A 15,819-nucleotide genomic window follows, 5' to 3' on the forward strand; every position below is an offset into this window, starting at 1 on the left:
AATCTTAACATATGCATGAAAGATTTCTTGGTGGAGAGGAGCCTTTTGAGATTGCATTTTGCTCTGCTGAATCAAATTTCTTTAGTGGTCAACAAGTAAGAAATACAATGGGGACTTGTATTCTCATTAGTTTTCCATTAATTTTGCAGCTGTAAAGATGTGTTCTACATGTAGAAAATCATTTTTGAAACCCTACCTCTTCCCTTCTCATATTTTCATCAAGGATATATTTGATACATATATTGATTAGTCTCAAAAAGATTTCATAAAGAAAGTATATGGGCTGGTATTGATATGCTCTGCCTTGCCTTTTTGTAGTACTAAGATTTTCCACAAATTTCCCCTCCCTGATATATGAGAAAATTATTCGTTTCCTCAAAGTTTTTGAGATTATTGTTCTGTTTTACATGAATTTCCTCCTCTGCATAATCAATCGGATCCAGCTATTCTTCTTGACTACCTCTTCCTAAGTTCCATTTCAACTTGATACAGTTTTTGCTGTTCAGTCATTTTCAGTTGTATCCAACTTTTCATGGCCCCATTTGGGGTTTTCTTGGCAAAGATACTGGAGTGGTTGTCCATTTTCTTCTCTAGCTGTTCAGCATTTTACAGATGATAAAATAAGGTAAACAACACAGTTAGTAAGTGTTTGAGGCTGGATTTGAACTCAGATCTTCTTAACTCTAGGCCTGGCCCTCTATCCAGTGTGCCATCTAGCTGGCCCTTGATACACTATATCAGAGACTGAAGTGTAAGAGTACAAATTCAGTGGTTGCCTTATCATTTATGCTGAAAATAGACCAAGACAGAAGCACAAACAAATTGGATCCATTTTCCATCTATTTGTGGTCCTCTCAGTTTCATCTATGAATGCTCTTGGGATGGTTCATCATAATAAGGTATCATGTCAAGGCATTTTACAAAATGTTTTTGCCTCCTTTACTTTTTACTATTTGATGATATGATTCTTCTACAGTCTCCTGTCAACCATCTCCATAATATTTTATATAAAAATTTATACTCTAAACTAGTATTGCCTTCAGCTACCATTTCTCCACTTGGCAAGTAGAACCACGGTTTGCACAAGTCACTTTCTGGTCTTTACTGTCCTTTCATGGCAACTACTTTGTGTTAAATAAACTTCCCAGGAAACGGTGATATTCAGTGTCAATATCTTTGCCTTTTTGTATTTCCCATTTTTCAGCATTGACAGTTTGAACTGTTCAAGCTGAAGCTACTACAATTATATACAGTATCATCTCTTCTTTATCACTTCTACTTTGATACTGTTTTTTTTATTTATTTTTTTTTAACGTCTTCGCTCTCAACTAGTCTATAATCTGACTGCACTATTCTGAAATGACTGTTTCTGAAATGGCTCCCACATCAGAAACCAATCATTTCCTGTCTGTTACAAAATAGTCACTTCCATTTTTTTTATAATGTTGTTCACTGCTTGCCATGTTCAATGTTTTCTGATGTTCCTCTTTAAAAATTTTTCATAATATCTATATGTGGCTTCTGAGGAGTCTGTAAGTGTCTGAACTTTTTTTTTTCTTTTACTTGAACTCTATTTCCTAGCATACTTTCCTCCAGCCTCGTCTGTACTCATCTTCTGGTTGAAGTCAGGTATCAAAATACATAGTGATTTGACTTGGATGGTTTTGTTGAGTTCCTCACAGGTTGTCTTTACTTCTTCATCCCTAATAAGAGATATTGGTGCTTTGCTTGAAGTCATCTTCATGGCCATCTTTTTACTTATGCTCATCACTATAAGAGGAAATAGCCAGATGTCTCATAAAATGATGTTTCTTCTCATCTTTGGGTGCCCAGCTAAGCAAGTATGACAACTTAGCTGGGTCTCTCCAACAAGAACCTATGAACTTATGATGAGGAATGCTATTCACCTCCAGAGAAAGAACTGATGAACTTTGAGTACAGATTGAAGCATACTTTTTTCACTTTATTTTTTTTTTTGCAACATGGCTAATGCAGAAATATATTTTGAATGACTTCACATGTATAATGGGTATCATATTGCTTGCCTTCTCAATGCATGGAGTAGGGGCTAGAGGGAGAGTGAGAATCTGGAACTCAAAATTTAAAAATGGATGGATGGAGAGAGAAACAGAGAGAAAGAGAGAGAGGCAGACAGACAGAGACAGAAAGACAGAGAAAGAGACACACAGAAAGGTAGACAGAGACAGACAGAGATAGAGAGACAGAGATAGAGAGAGAGAGAGAGAGAACCTGTGAGTCATCCTTACATTTAGCTGCAACTAGCTTTTATCTTCTGGTTTCATTTCTTTAAGAATATCAATATTGATCTAATTCAGTTTTTCCAGTAACAGTGATTCAGTAGAGAAGACTGCAGATTTAATACTGAAAGTTAAGTTATTGTTTAAATAACATAAATAAATGATGATTTTTAAATTGCACAGTTCTTTGTACTGTATACCTCCTTTTCTGCCATTATCTACCACCATCACTACAGAAGTGGAAAGGGGCTGGCTGCACTGGACTAAGGGACATTTTGTTGTTGTTGTTGATAGCTAGCTCATGGATAAAGAATCCATCACCTAGTGACCAGACTTCTCTCTGATGTCCTTGATGCTGCTTCTGCTGCACAATTCTTCACCAGTGAGGTTGTAGCCTATTTACACCTACCATACCCCTCTCCATTGCTGTCTTGGTGACCTGCAATTTTAATTCTTCAAAGACTATGTGACAGTCCAAATCAAAGAGGAATTCCCTGTGTGTGTGGTGACACCTCCAGATGTTCCTATTTGTGGATAACCTTGTGCCCAATGGATCAAGCCCCAAGGCATTTCAGGGCTGCCTAAATTAGATTTATAATCACCCAAAAGATGGTCTTTCCATCCACATAGGAAAAACCAAGTGGATAAAGGATGCTTATGGTTCTGGCTATGATATGCAGTTAGACGATTGACCCATAGAACAGATTCATATATATATCCTGGATAAACAATGCAGATGGACCATGATTTGTACCCAAAATTGAATAGGAGGAGACTAGATTGGATTACCTTTGACAAATTATGCAGTTCTTTTCATGACCCCAAACTTCTCTCTGTCACGAACGCCCTTCTTTAAATATCAACATTCTTCTAGCCATGTTGTATGACTGCAAGTTAGGGAATGCCACAGTCTCTGAAGAAATAATTCAGTTCAATAATTTTAGAAAATATCTAAGAATCATTCTGACAATAGCTTATTTATTGAATTCTGTTGGAGGAGGTAGGGATGGTTATTTGGTCTCGGTTAATAATCCAGGAAATGAGTTAATAATTTGATTTGGTTTAGATCAAGGTTTAGCAAATTGGTGTGTTTCAGGACAGCATTTGGTTCATGGTTCATTTCAGACCAATTTCCTACTGAGTTTTACTTGTCTTCACTGGACTTTGAGACAGAAAGCTTAGCTTGTACCCTCCCCTCACCAGTTCCTAGCTATGACTGAGCAAATCACAACCTCTTTCAGACTGAGTTTACCCACCCATAAAATGGAGTTCGTAATGCTTTCTCTGTCCTTCTCACAGGTTTGTTTTGAGTATCAAATGAAGGACTGGATATAAAAGTACATTGGAAATGTTAAGTGCTATATTGATAAGAGCTAAGATACTGCTGCTGATGATTATTCAAAGGACCATGGAGCTCCAGGTAACTATCCTAGATAATCACCTCTCTCTCTTTCTTCATCATCAACTCCAATTGGTTTTAACTCCTCCCCCAACACTCCCCCACCTAGGATAAGTTGATCACCAAGTCTTATCACCATGCTGATCGACTCAATTTTGACACTCAACACCTTGCCAACTTCCTCAGTTGCCTCTCCCCTCTGATTGGACGGCTCAAGGCTGGAACAGTAAACTCCTCTAAAAAGCCTTTCTATAGAGGGCTCTATCCCTCCCCTCCATCCCCTGATGTGAGTGCTGCTCTTCAACCTGTGGTTTCCATCTGTTACCCAACTCTCACCTATGACTCCAAGAAGCTGAAGCATATGCAGTGACCGTACCCTGGTAAACTGTCTTGGAAGATAGCCTAAACCAGGTTGAGGGTAACCAACAGGCCTCAGACCTATCAGTGAGTTAGGGGGGTGTCTACCCCAGGCATGTGAAGACTTTCCCCAGCCTAATGGACAGATAAGAACAATTCATTCCAATAGCCATGAAGGCAGCTGTGGAGAGCTTAGAGCTTGGTCAGACATCAAAGATGTCAAGGTCTCCTACTGTATCTGTGGCCATCGCCAATTGTCCTGACTTTGGTCTTGCCATTGGACTTCAATAACTCTGGAAGAGAGAGTGAAGCTGACGACTTTGTGCAACTCTGACTCACTTCAGTCCAATTCACCCACAAGTCAAGACATCACCCCATGATATCATTGGTCTTTGAAAATGGACAAACAAAAAACAACAGAGGGCTCTAAACCTTTACAACTCTTTCCTCCCCTCCCACCCCCTTTTCATCTTCCTTTTATATTCCTTTCCCCATTAGATTGTAAACTCCCTGAGGGCAGAGACTTTTTTTTTCTTATTTGTATCCCCAGTGCTTACCACAGTGCTTGTCACGTAGTAGGTGATTAATAATTATTTACTGAATTGATTTGAATAGTGATCAGGCTCCCCAGTCCAGTTATGAGCATATGCCATACACAAATGTGAGTAACCTCAAACTTGCTGCCAAGCCAAGGGGAAAAAACAATACCTTGGATTCTGTGACATTAGCAATGTCTTTTTCCTCTTTGCTTGATTCAGTCCTTGTCTCAGGATAACACTGTTTGAAGATGTGCTTTGAGGTGTTTCCTGTATGGAGAGACTTGCATTCCTAGATGAATGTGTGTATTTTAGAGTTACTCTTGAGATTTTCTCTGTAGCTGGTGCAGTGAGTAATTTCAGGGCAGGTGTAAGATGTCCACACATCTTTACATCTTTTCACACGGCTCCTAATTGCAATACAGTCAGCTCTCAATTTTCCACAGTAATGGAATGGGAGCATTAAAATCTGAAAGTAATTCATTGAGCTGATTGTAGGCCACAGTCCCATCTCTTGCAGCACAGAATTGTGTTACAGGGAAAAGAGAGTTGGATTCACAGTCAGAGGACCTGGGTTCAAATCCTGCCTGTGTCCTCTTATTATCTGTGTGTCCTTGGGCAGCATCTTAAGGCCTCAGTTTTCTCATTTATAAAATGAGGGGGTTGGATTAATTGATCTCCACAAGCCCACCCTCAGCTCTAAATCTAAATGTATGTTTCCATGATCCTAAGAATATTGCCATGAGGTATGATATCTCCCATACCTCAGGGGCAGGTAGGTGGTACAGTGGATAGAGTGCCAGGCCTTGAGTCAGGAAGACACATCTTCATAAGTTCAAATCCAGCCTAAGACACTTACTAGCTGTGTGATCCTGGGCAAGTCACTTAATCTGTTTGCCTCCGTTTCTTTATCTGCAAAATGAGCTGGAGAAAGAAATGGCAAACCACTCCCCTATCTCTGCCAATAAAACCTCAAATGGGGTTATGAAGAGTCGGATACAACTGAAGTTACTGAACAACAATTAACAACATGGAATCTCCAGCACCTGCAGGGGGAAAAGAAAGAGGTGAAATTGCAACTGAGTACACGATGGCTCTTTAGGCCCTGAGTCTTCTCTTTTCCCTAGGCTAGGGTCATCATCCCTCCCACCATAGAATACTAGTGCCTGGGATTTGTTATTGCTATGTTTATTCTCTATTCTCCCTGAGAAGGCAGTATGTAATATGAGAGGCAGTATATACTAATCGACAGAAGTTGGCCTTAGAGTCAGGAAGACTTGGATCAAATCTTGCCTCTGACATAGACTTGACTGTGTGACCCTGGACCAGTCACTCACTTCTCAGTGACCCAGGCAACTCTCCACATCTATAAACTACAGAAAATGTACTCATCTATATTGACAGAGATAGTTCCTCATCCAGAACTCCATATATCATCAACAGCCTGGTGGACATTTCCTCCTGTATATCTTGTAAGCATCTCAAACTCAGCTTGTCTAAAATAAAACTCATTATCTTCCCCTTTTGTTTCCCCTTCCAACCTCCCACCCCCAAATTTCTCTTTTTCTATTGAGGGCACCACTGTCCTCCTAGTTACCCAAGTTCACAACGTCAGGGTCATCCTTGATTCTTCCTTTACCAAATATTATGGATTCTACTTCCACAACATTAGATCGTGAGCCCCTTGAAAGCAGGTACTGTTTTTGCCTTTCTTTGTATCCCTTAGCCCAGTGACTGACACATAGTAGGCACTTAATAAATGCTTGTTGATGTGACCTGTTGACAACATCTGTAACATTTATCCCCTTCTTTTCACTTACACGGCCACTACCCTGGTTCAGGTGCTCATCACTTTCTTGCCTAGGCTATTGGAATAGGCTCCTAATTCATCTCACTCCTTCCAGTTTCTTCCTTCTCCAGTCTATCCTCCACATAGCTGCCAAATTACCGTTCCTAAAAAACAGGTCAGATTATGTCACAATCCTGTTGAAAAACTTTTCAGTGGCTTCCTATTTCCTGTAGCTTAAAATACAAACTCTCCTTGGCCTAATGTTTAAGGCCTTCTATGGTAGGACTCCTATCTATCTCTTCAGACCTACTTCACATTACTTTTCTATTCATGCTGTAGGTTCTAGCTAACCTACCCTGCTAGCTATTCCCTGAACTCAACATGCCATTCCCCATCTCTATACATTTGTGTAAGCCAACCTCTGTGTCTGGAGTATATTTCCTTGTCACCTTCTTTTCGGAATTTTTGTCTTCTTTCAAGGCTCATCTCAGGTGCTACTTCCTCTGTGAAATTTTTCTTGATCTTCCCCAAATGTTAATTCTCTCTCCCTCCTCAAATTACCTTAACTTATCTTTATTAAAATACATGTTGTAAGAAGGGACCCAAGCAGCCTACAAATCTGTTGAAGTCAATTGAAGGACCTGTTGGAATGAAATCGACACAACATAGAAACCATTTGCTACTTCTTTTCCATTCAATAAAACTCTTTCACCCCCTTTTTAACAAGTAGGTTTGAGATTCAAAGCTACTGTAATAACCTAATTTCAATTCCAAACTTCTGATTTAAAAAAAAAGGAAGAAAAAAGAAAAAGATGGTTTTCCTTCTTTCTCCTCTTGTACAGGCTGTTATTGGGTCTGATTGCCTTATCAGAAGGAAAATAAAACTCCGTCATGCAAAAAAAAAAGAAAGAAAGAAAGAAAGAATACACATTATATCAATCCCCCCTGTAAAATGTAAGTCCATGAGGGCAACATCTGTATTGTTTTTGTATTTTTGTCCCCAGTGCCTTTAATTCAGCACCTTGTATGTAGCAGAAGCTTAGTAAATATTGGTTCAATTGAATAAGTTCAGTAATATACCTTAGGATTGAGCTTAGCTTTTTTTTTTTTTTTTTTTTTTTTTGCACAAATGATCTCATCAGGGCCAGTTGAGGGACCTCTAAGTTCTCTTCCAACTCCAAGATTCTATTAACTATAACCTAACTACATGGCTACCTAACCCGTGACTTCAGAAGCTGGAAAAAATTTCTGCCCTACTTCCAACCAAGTACACTTTTTAAAAAAATTAACAAAAAAATCAATTTTCACCTCATCTCACCATGGAAGTGAGGGGGGACTCTTGTCACAAATATGCATGAGTAAGGAAAAAAAATTCCCTTATTGGTCAAGTCCAGAAAATCCATATCTCATTCTGAACCTTGAGTCTCAACCAAATACTCATGTACCTCTCCTACCTGCTCCTTGATGCATACAATTCTTTTGATTAAAGATGAGAATTGAATCACACTCAAGGAAATGATTGAAAGAACCTTTCCTTTGAGCAGATTTTAGTAGGGGAAGAAGAAAGCACCTGAGGAAGGCACAGAGAAAGAGCATCTCAGAGGGAAAAAAGAAAGAGAAGAGAACTAGGTGGGGAAGGTACTGATCACAATTTCACTTCCTTCACAGTCTTGCCAAAAGCTGGTCCCTTGATCCAGGGATTTCTTGTGGTTAGTTGGATATGATCCTGTATACAGCAAATGCGTGCATCCATCCTGGAATGCTTAACTTATTTTGGTAAAAAGAAATGGAGCTTTCAAGTCAGACATTTGTGATCTCACAAAGTTGCAATGTCACTATTTTGGAGAATGATGAAAGAAGGGTCAAAGGAACAACCTATTTTATTATTTATTTATTCTGAATTTAACAAACAATAAATAAAATGAGCCTTTCCATGTACATAGAACACAATGAAAGCATTGTACATAGAATTATGTGTCTCAATTAGGTATAGCTTGCTTTTAAAAAAATGTAAGTTCAACCTGTAATTTTCAAAGCTGCTTTGCTTGTCTGTGCTTCTTTCTGGCCTAGAAGATATATATAGTATAAAGGGAAGGTAATCTCCTAGAGAAGGCCCAGGCAAGTGATGGTGGTGGTAGGAGGGAGAGGAGACCAGGAAAGGTCTCCTATGAAGAGTGAGATGTGAACTGAGTTGTTCTCCTTCATGAATTCTATAGTCCAGTTAAACTGACCTTTCACCTCCCACTCCATGCATTCTTTGCACAGTGTATTTCCCATGCCTGGAATGCATTCTCTCCGCATCTCTACCTTTTGGAATCTTTAACTTTCTTCAAGGCTCAATTTAGATACCAGTTCATGGAGATGGTGCTTCCTGATCCCAATTGATGTCAGTAATCTCATCCTCCTCAAATTATATTATTTTATATATTATTTTTATTTCTATATTATAAATATATATTTATATATTATTTCTTCTCTGTGTAAATATTATGTGTTTCCCACCCCCAGTGGAGTGTGAGCTGCATGAGAGCAGTGACTTTTTCTTTCTGTTAATATTTTCTTTAGGATTAGAACAGTACCTTGCACATACCAAGCTCTTAATAAATGGTTTTTTATTTGAATTGAAATAATCACTTTGTAGAAAAAGAAAGAAAAGGTAGATAGCATACTTTATCAATGGTCTCCTGGAATGTTTGATCAGAAATCTCAAGTCTTTCAAAGTGGAAAGTCTAATTGAAAATCATAGTATCATAGAATCAAAAGGAACTTCCCAAAGTCCATTCTTCTCCCTCAAAGCAGGTTTATGCCTAAACCATGTCCAGTCAGTTGGGCTTGTTCTATTTTTTCCTCTTCTGGTGAAAGTAAAATATTTTCTACAATCTCCTTTGGTAACCTACTTCAGGGCTGAATACTCCTTGAATACCTTGCAATTGCTAATATATATCTATATTGCTCTATCTTTTCAGAAGATGAGATTTTTAAAAAGTAATTTCTCTCTGTAGACTGTGGAGTTTTTGGAAAGCATTAGCTCATCCTAGTAAGCTCTTTTTTTGTGTGTGACTCCTGCACATGACTATAGAAAGACATAGCTCAAAGGCAATAGCTTTAGCTGAGCTTCTCCATAGCTGATGGGGAAAATGGGTGCTAGAAACCACATGGAAAAGGTAAAATAATTAAAAAAGAACCCCGAAAGATGAAATCAAGGCATTCCCAGGACTCATTTATTAGGTGGACATAACTGAACCACCACCTTTCTGGAATCCCAAATGGACCAGAATCATTTACGTTTAGAGTCTTTCTGATTCAGCTGATTTATTCAGTCTATTTCAGGTCCTAGAATCTGTTTGCATGGCATATGCAAATACAATACATTTGCCTAATTAAAAAACAAAAAAAAAGCAAAAAAATGTAATTTAACAAGTAACATGGATTACAACTATATTTAGCTTTAAAAAAGTTAGGGGAAAGCTCTTGTGGACTTGTGATTGACACAATTCACAATTTCTCTTGTCCTTTAATGCCACTATCACCTAGTTTATATTCTGACATGATAAGAATCTAATCTGTCTGAAATGATTTGATTTGTCAGAGGAACTGTCTGAGGGCAGGGGAATAGACTAGATGGTTTCTTATTGTCTACTTCAATGTTACGGTTCTCAGACTTCTAGAACCCCTTACAATGTCACAGTTTCCTTCCTGCTAAGGGTTCTTGACCCTCAAATTTTATTAATTTCATTGCAACAATATGCCATTTTATTTTCTTATCAGGGTTCTTATTTTTATTTGGTTATTGCTTGACTAATTACTGAACAAATTGAAAAAGAAAAGTCATAACTTGTGTTGAGATTCATTTGCAGGATATTATCTAGGCCAAAGTATGGAGGAAGAACAAATTGTTGGTAAAACCTTTTTTTCTTTTTAAATGGGCACCTAATAATATTAACTCTCAATGGCATAGTACTTTGAGATGTAACATAGCATGATGTTGAGAAGGCCAGCCTTCCTTGAAGTCAGGAAGAACCGTGTTCAGCAGTTGCCTACTTTTGTAGGGGAAACCCCTGGACTCTACAGAAAAGACTTTGGATTCTAGAAAGATGCCCTTGATTCTCTCATCTCTTAAAGGGCAAATACTAGAGCACCTAGGTGGCACAGTGGATAGAGCACCTGAGTTCATATCCGGCCTCAGACATATAACACTCACAAGCTGTGTGACTCTGGGCAATTCACTTAACCCCAATTACCCTCACAAAAAAAAAAAAAAAGCAAATACTAGCTGTGTGAAGCAGGACAAATAAATCACTTAACTTCTCTGTGACTCAAAAAACTCTCTAAAACTCTAAGTTACAAGTAGGCTGCCAATCTCATTGGTTGTGAAGGAGTTTACACACCAAAAGTTCTCTGAACCAATGAAAACATGGGTCAGAAGCAAATATACACCTACTACCCACTCTGGGATCTTCCTCCAACTTGCACCCACATTCACCAACTGAGCTGCAGATAGGTGATGAAGGGTTCAAGTGCCTGTGGTACCACCCTTTTAAAACTATAGCTTAAGAACCTCCACTGGTATGCTTCCTATAAAAAACAATTAGCCAATAGAATTAATTAGATCTTAGCAAAGTTATCTATTCAAATGGCATAGCAGGAACAATAGTATAAAATATCCACCCCATAAAACATCTCTAGGGTTGGAGGAGGGGAGAGAAAAAGAAAAAAGTTTACATGATAATTTTGTTGTATATTTGAAAGGAATAACAAATTGTGCTTAGTAGATTTGCAGTTTCATGTGCAATCATCTTTTTTATTGTACTATGTCATGGAAATGCTTGTTTTATTCCATAAATCAAAAAGAAAATAAATGAAAAGGAAAAAAACATATACTCCGGAGAATATTCTCCTACAAATACATACCATATCCATGGGGAGAATGAGCACAAACTTAAAATACAGTGGTAGTGATAAATATATAGAGAGGATACATGTGGCCAAGCTAACTCAAACTCTAAAACTATAGGGTTTTGCTATCCTTTTTCTCTTTGTCAATTACTCTTAAAGTTCATTGATGAGCATCTCTGCTGAACAGGTTACACTGCTGGACTCCCTGGGCTTATCTCTCAATGGGAAGCCATGGGTTCCATCACTTTCAGCTTTATGCTTAGCTGCAGTCTTTGACTTGGGTATTGCTTTGTTCTTTCAAAAGGGCAGAGAACTCTGATTAAGACAACCAGAAGCGCCTCAATGACTCTGAGGCTTGGATCTTCTCAGAAGGAGAGAGGAGAGCAGAAGTTTAGCTTTTCCATTTGATAACTTTTCCTGGAACAAAACTGGCCCCTGGTAAGTGATATCACCCTAACCTCTATTGACTAACCAATGCTTTTTCCCAAATCTTTACCTCTGAAGTCTAGGCAATGACCAGGCAATGGTCCAATAATAACCAAATAACTCTGGGTTCTTTATTTCAAAATTGCTGTTTTTAATTTGAAGGTTCTCCAGTTGTATGCAAACAAACAGCTTAAATCTACCTCTCTGACCTCCAGTCTCACATCTCCAGCTGTCTTTCAGACATCTTAAACTCAACATGGCCAAAATTGAACTCATTATCTTTCCCTTTAAACCCTTCCCCATCACAAACTTACCTATTACTTGTTGAAGGCATCTCCATCCTCCCAGTCCCCAAAGCTCCCAACTTTGTGTCATCCTCAACTCCTCACTATCTCTCATTTCCACATTTCCAATCTTTTGCTGTTAATTTTACCTTTGCAACATCTCTCACATATACCTCCTTCTGTCTTCTAATACTGCCTCCACCTTGGTAGGCCTTCATCATCTCACATTGGAACTGTTACAATAGCCACGTCTCCCCGCTCCAATCCATTTTTCATTCAGCTACCAAAGTTATTTTCCTAAAGCCCGGGTCCAACCATGTCACGTCCCTACTCAGTAAATTCCGGTGACTCCCTATCACCTTCAGGATCCAGTACAAAATCTGCTTGGTATTCAAAGCCCTTCATGACCCTAGTCCCCTCCTACCTTTCCAGTCTCTTTACACCTTACTCCCTTCCCATACTTTTTGATTCAGTGACATTAGCTGGAGAGGTCTAGAGGTTTGGGGTGCTTGAACCCCAAAATCACAACGCGGGCTCTGCCTGAATGAATTCAACTCAAATCTTCTTCCAGTCAGAGAAAAAGTTTATTAGAGATAAATCATATAGGCCAGACTCTTAAGAAATCTGAACATTAGTAACGCCTGTAGGGACGAGGGCATGAGAGAGTTTCAGCCTTTTGGGTATGAGAAAATCTCAGCATTTGAATGGGGGTCAGGGTGGACCTCATATACACTAAAGTAACTTTGGGTGGCCAGAAAAGGGGGCTGGGAAAAGGGTCTAGATGAGAATTCTGATTTGGCAGGTCTGAGAGAATGAATAGACAATGGGAATAGATAATGAAGGGAACTGGAAAGAAGAAGTTTGAAAGGCATCTGCATAAGATCAAAAGGTAGGGCTAGGGCTTTCAAAGGGAGATAAGGGGAGTCATAAGGAACCTAAAAATTTAAGGGTGTTCTGGGACCCATAGACAAACGGGAGCCAGATTCTTTTTAGGGCTGGGGCAAAGGCGCATCTGAATAAGATCAAAAGGTAGGGCTAAGGCTTTCAAAGGGAGATGAGGAGCTGGGGCCTGCAAAGGCAGATTTCCTTTGGGGCAAGGGACAAAGATCTAGGCTTGGGCCCACACCCCATCACTAGCCTCCTTGCTGTTCTATAAATAAAACACTTCATCTCTCAGCCCTGGCCATATTCTCTGCCTACCCCATACTTGGAATGCTCTCCCTCCTCATCTCTGCCTTCTGCCTTCCCTAGGCTTCTTTCAAGTCCTAACTAAAATTCCACCTTCTACAGGAAGTTTTTCCCAACCCCTCTTAATTCTGGTGTCTTCCCTCTGTTAACTTTCCTATTTATCCTATATATACCTTGTTTTTACCTACTTTTTACCTTGTTGTCTCCCCCATTAGACTGTGAGCTCCTCGAGGGCAAGGACTATCTTTTGCCTCATTTTGTGTCTCCAGGGCATAAGCACAGTGCCGGGCACATAGTAGGTGCTTAATAAAATGCTAATTTTCTAATTGGTTGGAGCAATTTATGACCTAAAGACAAGTTCCTTGTCTCTGCTGGTCTTTTAATATGCCAATGAACTATCTGGTGAATCAGCTGGTTAATTAACGAAAATTGATTAAGCCTTTACCAAGTGTCAGGCACTGTGCTAAGAGCTGAGGATACAAAGAAAGGAAAAAGATTCTCCAGAAGCTGATAGTCTATGGAGAAGACAACATGCAAACAACTAGGTACAAACAAGATATGTGGGCAGAATAAGTTGGAGGAAATCAATAGAGGAAAAGCTCTAGAATTAAGGTGCATTGGGAAAAGCTTCTTGTAGAAGGTGGAATTTGAGATAGAACTTGAAGGCAGGCAGGAAGCCAGAAGGGAGAGATGAGGAGAGAGAAAATAGGGGATAGCTAGAGAAAATGCACAAATAATTAAGTGTCTTATTTGAGGAACTTTGAGGAGACCAGTATCATTGGATCACAGAGAACATGTTAGGGACCAGGAATGGAAAGGAATTATGAGATACTAGAAGATTGGAAAGGTGTGTGGGCAAGAAGGTTATGAGACCATTCAGTGTCAAACAGAGGATTTTCTGTTTGATCCTGGAGGTAATAGGGAGCCATTTAAGTTTATTGAGTAGAGGGTGATGTGCTCAGGCTTGTACTATAACTCAAAGCCCTGATATTCTTTACAAAGAGTAGGATGATCCACTTATATCCCAAAGAGGCTTATCCTAAGTGCAAATTCAGTCAGAGAAGGATCCATTCTCATCTGAAAAGGAGGCCACCCTCTTCAAGGTGCAAAAGCAGAGGGGGACATGTGTTTGCATCTTAGTCTCCAGAGCTTTCCTGTAAATTTATAGAAGTCAGAAAGGAGCACACTCTCAAATGCACACGTGTACATGCACATACACATACAGTATGCAACGCCTACATATCTTGTTTGTACCTAGTTGTTTGCATGTTGATGCTGTTTGCACAGTTCAATGTAAGTAGACATGTTATGAAGTGAAAGAGAAATAAATATCTTCTTCTGGGATGATATGAAAAAAAGCATTTTCCATGATGGTTCCATGTATGACTGTTGTTTTTAGCAATTATTCTCCATCTTTGAATTAACCTGACAGAGGTCATAGCTAAATGGGATAAATTGCCTGATGACTGAATACCTTGTCCCTGCTACTCACATTTGTCAGGATCAGCTTAGTCCCAAGGATGAAGGAACATTTCCTGGTGTACCTCTTTAGAGGTGAGTGAATAGATGATGTCTCTTGGTAATCTGGAGGTTTTTCTGGGGCCTCCCTACATGAAAAGAGGACCCTCAGTGGTCATATTTCTACCAGGCCTCCTTTTTTATTTTTCCCTTTAATCTGAATAGACTTTCAGTAATGCATCTTCTCTGTAGTTGTGAGATTTTTGTGTTTTTTTTTTCATACTGTTGTTAATAATAATATTTAGGCTATACAGCACTTAAGGTTTGATACCTCAGTTGATCCTCACAACAACTCAGGGAGGTAGGTGCTATTACTATTTTATTTATTTGATAATTTAATACTTTTACTCATTTTATAGAAGAAGAAACCGAGGCACAGAAAAGTTAGATGACTCGCCCAGAGTCACACAACGTGGATTTGACTGGATTAGGCTGAAGTGAACTCAAGTCTTGCTGACATCAAGTCCAATGCCCTAACCACTGTACGACCCAGCTACCTTTCCAAGTTTTTCCTTCGCTGTAAGAATATAGGATGAAAAAAAGAAAAACTAATACAACCCAGGACTGGAAATCAAAAAAGCATGGGTTTTATTTGGGCAAGTAATTTAACAGCTCTCTTCCTCAGTTTCTTCCAGCTGTAAAATGAGATTAATAGGACCTTCCCTACCTAATTCATATGAGACTCCAACAAGATAATAGATATGAACATGTTTTGAAAATTTCATAGCATTGTATATATTTTATTAGATTTTGTACCTCCTTTTCCATTTGGCCCATTTTACTTTTTAAGGTGTTCTTTTCAGTAAGTTTTTGTGCCTCCTTTTCCATTTGGCCAATTCTACTTTTTAAGGACTTGTTTTCTACAGTTAATTTTTGTCCTTCCTTTTTCAAGCTATTGACTCTCTCTTACAAATCTCTCATTTCTTTTTCCAATTTTTCTTCTACCTCTCTTATTTGACTTTTAAAATCCTTCTTTAGCTCTTCCAAGAAGACTTTTTGGGCTTGAGACCAGTTCATATTCCCCTTTCAAGTTTTGGATGTGGGTATATTGACAATGTTGTCCCCTTCTGAATTTGAGCCTTCATCTTCCCTTTCCCCAAAATGAGAATCTATGGGTCATTTTCTGTTTCTGCTTTTTGTTCATGGTGTTTGCCTATTTCCTGACCAT

The 15,819-nt window shown here is 38.9% G+C and overlaps 1 long non-coding RNA gene across 4 annotated transcripts in view; it reads left to right on the forward strand.

Annotated features, from left to right (window-relative positions):
- Nucleotides 1-15,819, forward strand: part of LOC114045651 — a 95,038-nt gene that overhangs the window by 39,673 nt on the left and 39,546 nt on the right. For all 4 annotated transcript variants that reach the window (XR_003569413.1, XR_003569410.1, XR_003569412.1 and 1 more), the window contains 2 exons: nt 3,558-3,678; nt 11,540-11,673. This is a non-coding gene — a long non-coding RNA (uncharacterized LOC114045651). The remainder of the gene's footprint in view (nt 1-3,557; nt 3,679-11,539; nt 11,674-15,819) is intronic.

Source organism: Vombatus ursinus, unplaced genomic scaffold, assembly GCF_900497805.2.
Source record: "Vombatus ursinus unplaced genomic scaffold, bare-nosed wombat genome assembly UNPS02014779.1, whole genome shotgun sequence".
NCBI lineage: Eukaryota > Metazoa > Chordata > Mammalia > Diprotodontia > Vombatidae > Vombatus > Vombatus ursinus.